The sequence below is a fragment of the Gavia stellata genome, chromosome 1 (assembly GCF_030936135.1).
Source record: "Gavia stellata isolate bGavSte3 chromosome 1, bGavSte3.hap2, whole genome shotgun sequence".
Classification (NCBI taxonomy): domain Eukaryota; kingdom Metazoa; phylum Chordata; class Aves; order Gaviiformes; family Gaviidae; genus Gavia; species Gavia stellata.
The window spans coordinates 72,443,394-72,453,528 of record NC_082594.1 but is presented as its reverse complement, the minus strand read 5'-3'; positions in this window follow the sequence as shown (position 1 = coordinate 72,453,528).

Sequence of the window (10,135 nt, the reverse complement as noted above, 5' to 3'; positions counted from 1 at the left end):
ATGCATGTTTATATATAAATACATAGACAATATATGTCTAAAAGTATGTATTATATGTATATATAAATATACATAAAATATAAAAATAGCCCATAGGATTAAGCTTATTAGGCTAAGGTATAATAAATTCCATAGAATATTTCCACTTTCATAAGACAATAGTACATTATGGTTTAGTCAACCAAATAGCCTCTCCTGACTGAAAACTGAGTTTGAGGAGATTCTCAAATGCTTCTAAAAGCATGCAACAGAGGAGGAGAGGAGGTGGGCTTCTTTGACTCTCCCTCTCTGTGCCTATTCAGGACCACAGACAAAATGTCTTTGTGGTAATTACAGCATTTGGGTAACATGTACAAGTAACATTAGTAAAGAACTGCAAGTATTTTTCCTTCTTTTATATCCAATTTGAAGTATTCTACAGATTCTAGTTTTTCTTCTTTTTTAAGCAATTTGTGAAAAGGTAACAACACTTTTTATTCCTTTGTTTGTATAGACAACAGAAAAATACAAGCAAAAATAAAACAATTGATTTTCTTCTTTTCTTCTCTCTGCTTTTTGGAAGTAAAATATCACTTTGCTTATTAAGGTTCCTGAATTAAAAAACATTTCCAAAATTGTACATGTCCCAAGCCTGAGGACAGAATATCTGTAATTTAAAATGCATTTCCAGAGCAGTAGTCTGTTTGTGCTCTCTTTTCTTTATCTGGAAAGCCATAATTTCATGGTCAACGCAGAATAAAGTCATGGATGCCATTGTCTGGATGGCGAATTAAATGCTGTCGACTAACTCTTTGAGCTGTAATGGTGACAGACGCTCACACCACAATCTGGATGGGAAGGTGCATACACCGTGGCTATTCTGATCCCCTGAAGTAACAGCAGACTTAAGTAACAAGGCTCGTAAATTCAAAGAGTTCACAAAATGGAAATGAAACATTTATTACTCAAGTCTAAAACACGACGCGTTGCCTGAAGCCTCAGCAAACGCTTGAGCCGGGCCGTGACGAATGGCTGCATGACAGCCACAGCAAAGGCACCTCTGCTGCCCAGCGGCTCTGGGGCTCCCCCGCCAGCCAGACCCGCACACTGGGTCTAAAACAACCCCTGCCACCACCCACTGGGAAACCAAAATCAGAGTTAAACACAAAGGTGAGGGCGAGCAACTTTTGGTCAAGGGCATCTGCCTTATGTAGGTAGAATTAGGAAGGAACCAGCCCTAGAAAAGAACAGACTTGGATGACACCTGTATTTTTAAAGTAAATGCCTGATGGGAAGTAACAGATAAATATGTATTGTGGGCTGTGGCACATCTAGGCAATTACTAAACAGGCTCATGGTGTCTCAGATTCATGCTGTCATGTTGCAATAGCAATGGCAGGAGTGCAAATCAATACCGTTAAAGCCTCAGCTGTTATATGCATGCCCTGTAGCATCTATAACCTATACGCATCCAGAGGTGGGATCCTACAGTCTCTATATACATTATGGATGTCATAACTTGGATCCCCAGCTGTGGCTCACTGGCACAGCTCCACTGCATCCAGCTGCACTCAGGTGAGGGTGTATGTTTTTAATCTGAACTATGCCATACTTCACCAGTTCTGAATAGCAAAGCCACCAGGGGATAAATACCCACATAATGGAAATGTTAGTTTGAAACATGCAGGCAAGTATAAACACGTTCCCTCTGGGAAAATCCAAACAGATAATATATTGTATTTCTGACAATCCAGAGATGTGTTCTTGTCCCATCCCAAACCTTAGTAGCCAATTTTCTAGAGAATAAAAAAGATTTAAAAAAAGGTTAGCTCCACCATAATGTCAGAGATTTGTGTGACTGATGTGTAACATCTAAGGTCATGAAGTTTCCACTGGGTGTGCCAAACGTTTGGGGACAGTAATACGTGACCAGGGGTGTGGCATACATCTCACTTAGGAGAAACAGGACACTGAACCCAGATGAGCTCTCTCCTTGCCAGCTGTGCATCTTGAAGCAAGGTCCTCACTCCCCTTCTGACGTCATGCAGCTGTTCTTCAGGTCTGCCGTGTTTTTGCTGCTTCCTAAGGTTATTTTAAGAATTGCTGTGTCTTTCCAAAAAGTGCCTAAGATCTGGGAAAGGCAGTCCGCCACCGCTGTGCTTTTGGGGATGTCTCTTGCAGGGGCGCAGCACGGGGTGCAGGACTGGAGCACTGGCTTGTGAGAAGGAGCCAGGTCCTTGTCCAGGTCCCACCGCTGCTGCCGGAGTCCTCCATGGACGGATCCCCAGTGTCGCCTGGGGGAAGACCTGGCTGCTTTGCTGTGGGAGAGCTGCCAAAGAGATCCAGGCGGTGTGTGGGGAGAAGGGGCGTCCAGGTAAGACGACTTTTGAGTGATGCAGAAAGCGACCCGAGGTGTGGGTCAGAGGTGCCTGGGGTGGAGGAGACACCGCGCGCAAGCACCAGCAGCCTCTGCCTCCTGCGCAGGAGCCTGGAGACTCTGATGGCCCCAGCCGGGATGTGGCTATTTTAAACAGTAAACACAGCAAATAAATCCTAGAAGTTTGGGTGAGATGAGTGATATAGTTTTCACAGTGGGGGGACCGTAAGGCTTTTATAAATATTGCTGCATCTCAACTCAGCGTGCAATTACAAGGATTGGAGAACTGTGTGGACCTTTCGCTGCCCAGAGCTTGCAGGTGGACGTACCTCAGGTTTTCAGTTCAAAAGGCAACTTTCCAGCCTGAACCTAGGGTTTGTTTGATGTGACTCTGCCAGGCCCACGCTGGCTGACGCGCAGGAGGAGGAGGCGGTGGCAGCCCTCGCCGCAGTCGCTATGTTGTGCAAACACACGCTGTGACGAGGACCACGAGGCACGGCCACCCGCCCAGTGCCAAGGGTGCAGGAGGAATTTTATGGCTGCTATTACCAAGGGGAGATTTGTTTGCGACAAGGAACAAATGGGCACCCAATTCCTTAACCTGAAGGCGGTGGGGGGGATCAGCAGGCGGCGGAGGGGACTGGAAGGAGTTGCAAAATGCTTGGCAGGCACTGCGCTGGTGGCCAGCTTTTCAGAAATACACTTGAAAGTCAACAGATGGGTTTTTAGCAAACCTTGATTTTAAGCAAATACTGAAGCTGAGACCTAGCTACTTGCTTGAGTGTTTCGCCAAGTGATGGTTTCCACTGGAGCAATATCCCAACACAGTGTGAAGAGCCTCTGGTCCCTGCTGAGCATCCGATGGCTGCCAGAGATCCCTCTGCACTGCTCTGCAAGCAGGGCGCTGCCTGGATTAGTGTCTCACCAAACCTAGCTGTAGGCAATCACATTCATTTCTACCTTAAAATTTACGATGACATTTTTACTGACATGGGGAAAAGTTGCTTTTCCTTTTAAATGCTTCCTTTGCTGAACACTGTTAGAGAAATGTTGGTTTTCACCTGCTCACCACCCACCCTGAGATAATCCTATTTTCCTTCCCAAATATATAAACTCAGAGAATGTTCTATCTATATCTCCCCTTTTTTCCTTCAGCAGAATGTATTTTAATAATATCTTTAGGCAAGTTTTCAATCTTTCAGGCTTTTTCCTCAGCGTCTGTGACAAACCCTCCGGTATTAATACATCATCGTAGGAAAGATGCGATTAAAACATCATACTTTCTTAAGAGGAGAAACAAAAAAAACAGAGGCCAAAGTTTACTCTTGGTATGACTATAACTGCTTGTCATTTCCCTGACGTAAACAGAGATATGATTGTTTGCTCTGGAGCTAACTTTTATCTTCCTCAAAGCTTTGCTTAAAATCTATGAATGCCTACAAGTTCAACAGCTGCGCAATGAAATGCTGACAAAACCCAGCAGCCTTGAATCGGTACCCACGGGCATGGGTGGTACGCAGTGTGCACTGATGCTTGGATCTGGAGCCTTGCTGCAGAGTGCGGCCGCTGAGCTTTCTCATTTCCAGTTTCCCCAAGGATTTACTGAAGACCATCACTAAATTAAATCATCCCATGATCTGAAGACTCAGCAGGATTCACATCCTAGAGGAGCAGCCTGCATCACTTCTCCTCTGTTAGCAAGGGCAAGATTTACCACACTGCTGGCAGTCATACTCTTTTCCTCTTCTTTTCTTTTTCCTTTGCATGTTATGTGTGGTTCTTTTCACAGTGGAATACTAGAGATACCTGGTTTATCAATTTATTATGAGATTTTATAAACCCAAAATGACTGATGATAAATTGATAAATATTACCCGAGCTTATAACAGTACTTTTTCCATATTGGACTTTTCCCAGCAGAGACTTTTTCCAGTTTCCTTCTTCCTTCTCATGCCCTTTCTAGAGAGCTAAGATACAAGAAATACAGCTGAGACTACGTGAGTGTAGGGAATAGATAGTAGAGAATAGAGTGTAGAGAATACAACAACACAATGGGTGTTTATTCCCCTTCCTATCCCTCCCAAATGTCAGTACATTCAAAAGCGTGTACCCAAAAAATCACAGCTGAACCAAACAACAGCAATTTACACCTTTTATTCCTGTGTTGTATAAGAATATTCTATTTCTAGTAGGCAAAGAAACACCAAGAATTAAAGTGATTTTAAAAAATCTAAATTTAGGGAAATTATTTTACATGAGAGGAAGACCTGCCCTTTTTCCTCCCCAATACCATGATATGCACTAAAATTCCTACTGGTATTACACAGCCTTGTGGATTTGGGAAAGAAAATGCAGGGATTCTGGGGATATGAAGAAAACCCAAATACTCAGAAAGACTCTCTAGCTGAGGTAGTAACCAAACACATAGTAAATACCAGAGGTTAAGACTGAGGCAGCTTTTTCTCACCCACCTCCTCTCTGAGGGCTCAGGCCTGAAATGAAGACACCATCCATGGGCCATGCAGCCCCTTCTCCTGTCACATGGACCGCAGAAAAGGGACAGCTCAAAGTTTCCAGAGGGAGCAAGCCCAGGATGCCTGCTGCGATCTCCTGCCAGCAGCAGGCACATCAGCAGAGCTTTCACACCTCTGGAGATGCTGCAGCTCTCCGGCACGTGGATAGCGAGAGCACCATCCAGACACAGCCCCAGGATGCCAACGCTTTGGCATAGCACAGGTCCAAAAGTATGTCATGATCACATGGCTCCCAAGCAACCGCAACTCTGCTGGGAAAAGTGCAATACCTCTCCTCTCTACCCCACCCTCTGCAAGAGATCTAGAAAGCACAGTGAACTGCCTCCCCCGAGCTAGCATGGCATATATGAGCCCAGGTATTAGGAATGTCCACATGAGTGAGATGCAGGTCTCTGGGAATCCAATTAGTTTGTATAAACACACCCAAAAAGCTCAAATAAAGGGACAGGAGGATTTGATAACAGCTGCAACACCATTTCCAAAGCTATAAATCTTCCTGCTCCAGACCTCTCTTTATGTCAAAGGAGTATAGATTTCACTTTTTATTCGGCCTCCAAATTTTGAACCAAACGAAGAACTGCACCTGAGTGCATGCTAACATACACGCAGCCATCCTAGGAGCTTTATCCAGAGTCCCATCACTGTGACTGAAGGGCCACCCTGCCTTTCATACCATATGTCAGCACCTATACAGGATCTGTACATATTCTAGCTGCGTCCCTATCCTTTTTGAATTATTAAAAGTAATTCACCCAGAGGAGACATATTTTCTGAGAAAATGGCACTGTTTTCCTCTACCAAATCTATATAAAATATCAAAGATACACTTCATGCCAAACCAAGAAGAAAAACACCCTGTCACTTTTTATATACAACTTTGCCTTTTGTTTTCAAAGTTGGGCAGACGACCATCCCCTTCCATTTTGCTCAAATGGTTTGAATCGGTAAACAGAAAGTATTACTTTACAAAGTCTCTGACTTCATGTGTTCCCTCCTTGTTTTAGTAATTTAGTGTGGATGCTGTTAGCACCTACTTTACACTGACTGATGTCCCTGGGGACATCATCTTCAGAATGTGGTATTTTCACAAATGGTTTGCTGTCTAAAACATGATAGTTCATTATCCATCCTCATCAGTCTCACACTGAACCTGGTATACCTTCCCCATCTTTTCTTATCTGCATTATTGGTTAATAAAAGGTTTTGTTTCTTTGTTTGTGACTAACATTTTCTTCAGCTACTGCTACCCTTGTAGCATACTCTCATGTTATTAGAAAATCTGTATATTGTGCAACCACGATGGTGTGGTGAGAGCCTGTGTGACACTTCTCATGCTCAGAGCAAGGCTGGCCGTGAGTAGCTTTGCTACCAGCTGCACGAGTCTTAGGCCGGCATCCAGGTGAGAGCACCCAACCCGAACACAAAGTCAATGCCCTCCTCTTCAAAACTCTGCCTTTGGGGATCCTCCCATCCTCTTCCCAGTTGCTGTCAAAATGAATAGAGCTAGCTGTGAGTGATTTGCCCTTTCTCTCAGAAATGACTAACAAAAGTTAGTTGCACCAACACATAATCTCTTCCAGTGCTGCTCCTTGTGCCAGAGTTTGCTATTCCTCCACCTCCAACATCAGTGGAGGTGGAGGAATAGCAAGCGGTGGCACAGAGACCAGCTATGTATAATTACTGACACAGTACTGTGTCTCTGCACCAGCCCTCTCCTTTGCAGTACTCGCATCTCTCACTCAAATCCCCTGTTGCATACTGTGTAAACATAAGGTGGTGCCCGATGTCCCTGTGATCACTGACTGACGAGACATCACGGGAGCTCAAGTAATAAAATACCTGCTGGTAGCAAAGCTAAAAGGAAGATGGGAGAAGGGAGATGATAGGGTGCAGCTCACTGCATGGGCTCCCCTTCCAAGCCTTTGTGCAAATGGGGTGAGACCTTCCATGACCAGTGTGTAGGACTTCAGGGGCTCGACAGAAAAAACAGAAGAGGCAGCAGGTGCATCTTCCCAAGCCTTTCAATGGGTTTTCTGGGTGTTCAGTTGTCTTTGCTTGCTTCTTTCACTGCTGTTAGGCAGTATGCATTTTCCTTCGCCTAAACTCCTCCCTGGTGCATCTGTCCCTGTTGTTCCAAAGAGTCTGCAGATTCTTGTGTCGGATCCTCACCAGCCCTTCCGCCGTGTCCCTGCCAACAGCACATTCCTTTCTCTATTACAAGCACAACGCATTTCCAAGGGACAGGGGGGAAAAAACCCTGCTCTACCTGTTTTTTTTTCAAGAATTGATAGACCTTCCTTCCCCACTTGTTTCTGAGAGAAATGAGAAACACTCCGTAAAAGAAACATGCCTCCCAAGCAGCTTTTGAAGAGTGAGCTTTTTGTTTTTAAAAAAGTGCATTGCAACAGAACACACAAACATAAGAGGTCAGAAGGCTCCACTGGGGTTGCCCAGCCTGATGTCCTGGGTAGCGCAGGGAATAGGCTGCCCCCCGGGAGAGTGAAGGGAACTCTGCTTCCTTGATAGAGCTCAGTAACTCAGGGGTATACACCTTGTCAAAGGTCATATTTCGTTCGTGGGAAAAGCCGTAGCTTGCATGCTTTCTTTAACCAAAAAATATCCAACAACAAAGCAAACCAAACAACCCTATAAAAGAATTAAAAGGGAGGGGGGAGCAGCTTACACTGGCAAAAGAATAAAGCAAACTCATGTGAAATGTCTTATTCCTATGGAGTAACCCCTTCCTTCTTGCTTTCAGTGCTCTACTTTTTGTGATTTAATAGAGGGGGCAGGAGATCTATTCTACCAACATGGAAAGCATTATTATTAAAAAAACTGTTAAAGTAATAAAGCCACATTGGCTCTCCTTCTTTCTCAGCATGCAAGGATAATAAAGGCATAGCTGTTTTACACAAAGTCACAAGACCTCCCCTGGCCGGCTCCCTACCAGAGATCCTCTGCTATATTTAGGAGCACAAACAGCTCGATATACTACCAGAGTTTTAGGCTTGTATCAGCCATCTTTACTCATAGAAGCACAATCTGTATTTTTAACTTGAATAATATCGAGTGTTCACGTAGAGTACTTTGGCTGATAATGTTCTGAAGAAGTTAATCTTTTTTTGTACAATAGCAGGCTAACGTCACTCAGAGTCAAGGGTCAGTAAAGTATTAAAAATTCACTGTGCCTCTCCTTGAAAAGCAATAGAAAAGAAAGTACAATGTCTTGCTTTAGTTAGAACAAAATTACATTTGATTCTACATGTCGCAATTGCAATTATTCCTGAATTCAGCACTGGGAACATTCCTCAAGCTATTTCACAAAAATAATTATACAAGGTCTTTTGGTATTCAGAATGAGTAGAAAAATCAACTTTGTTATAAGGTCTCAATGCCTTCAAATTCAAGGAAACATAACAGGCTTTCAGTGATCCTTCCTTGCTTTTTGGAACCATGACTACAATAAATTGTCTATATACATACACACGCATTCTTAATTCCTGGCAAAGAAAGAATAAGACTCACCTGGAACCACAGCAAGCCCTGAGGAATGGCGCACTGACATCGGCTGCCCCATCAGTTAGGCTAATATAAGCGCGTTCTTGTACAGTGCAGAGGTTAATGGGAGTTCAAGATGCAGAAAGTGTTTAGCACTACCCAGAATGAGATCCTTATTCAGCTTTATCTGCTATTCAGAAGAAGACTCGGTGGGCCAAGTTAACGAGACAATGAAGGCAATTGTTAACATCAGAGCTGAATGTGGCCCAGTTTTCATCCATTCTGAGCCCATCTATACTGCATGGACTACTTACTCTCAGCTGCACATGTGTGGTGTGGTCAACAGTATAATTTCAACAGTTTTATCAAGTTTCTTTAAAGTTAATGACAAATCTTTTCAAATGTCAGGTTCATCTGAACACAGAATACAGCTATATCCCGGGCCTACTTCCAAATATTTTGCCATTAGTGTGATGAAAAATACAGTCCAGTTTGGCCAAACACAAGTCACGAGGAAAGTGCAGGAAATAAAGAGACTAGGCTAGGCTTTACCGGGTTCCTCGGGAATTCCTCTGCTGGAAGGATGAAATAGTGATTGGGATCATCTATGAACCATGTGCAGAATAGTTTTAATATTGAATATTTAAAGTAGAGGAAAAAGAAAGAAAGTAGGGAATGCAAAGAGAATGTATTAAATATTCTAAGAGAAGCCTGAGCCCTTCCAGGCAGAGATATACCACCCTACCAGCTGAGACTAGCCAGAACATAAGCAGGTTGATTTCCAGAAGCTGCTCATGAAAGGTGCCATCAGGGTCCTTCAGTCCTCAGCATTCCCTCAGCTTTGCCTCTTTTCAGCCCACACCGCTCTGCTGAACTGGCTGCAGTCGTGCGCTAACCTGGAGTCACCTCGGATGCAGGGATAACAAGAAGCCATGTCTCCAGCCCAAGAACCGGTCCCCCTCCTGGGTCATCCTAGCACGAAGGAGCAGTGAGGACGCAGTGACATCTGGCCGGAGCTGCGGGACGGCAGCGGGAGGTGGTGGGGAAGGGCAGCATCTTCCCCTGCTTTCCCTCTGCAGGGCTCTGGCTGCAGATTCAGAGGCCAATTTCTTCCTCAACATCCACACGGACCGTCCAAGAAGTACAGCCACTGTCAGCGCAATCTCAATCCTTTCAAATTTCCCTGGGCAATAGCGCTCACATATTTCAGCAATAACTGCTACCTTGTAAACACATTCCGCATTCCTGTTGCGTTAAACCCCACAGGCCAAATGCAAAGCTGAATGGCCTCTTGTCTAACTGTTGTATGAGGCTCGCTCTGAAGCGGTACGTGTGGCAGGCTTTTAATCGGGAAGAACCTTATTTAGCCTCTTTTGACCCTTCCTAATTCATTCCCTCTCAGCTTTCAAATGATAGTAATTTTCTTGAGCCCAGGTGGGAGCGAGATAAGCCATGGGTTCCTTTCTCTTTCCTCCACCCAAGTAACACTCAGATCACTTCCAGAAAAAAGAGCACGAGATTTTTAATGCAAGGTCACAGCAATACATGACTACTGCAGGGGTTTCAGGTAGGTGTCCAGTTAAGTTGGACAGTCTTCCTAACCCAAATAATTTCTTACATGAACAGGCTGGAAGGTTGCTTTCTGACCACGCCACAATAAACAACATTGCTAAGTCCTTTCAACTTTGCTCGGAACCTTCCTCCACAGTCTATAAGAAAAACACAATCAGGATTTCACAAATGTAAG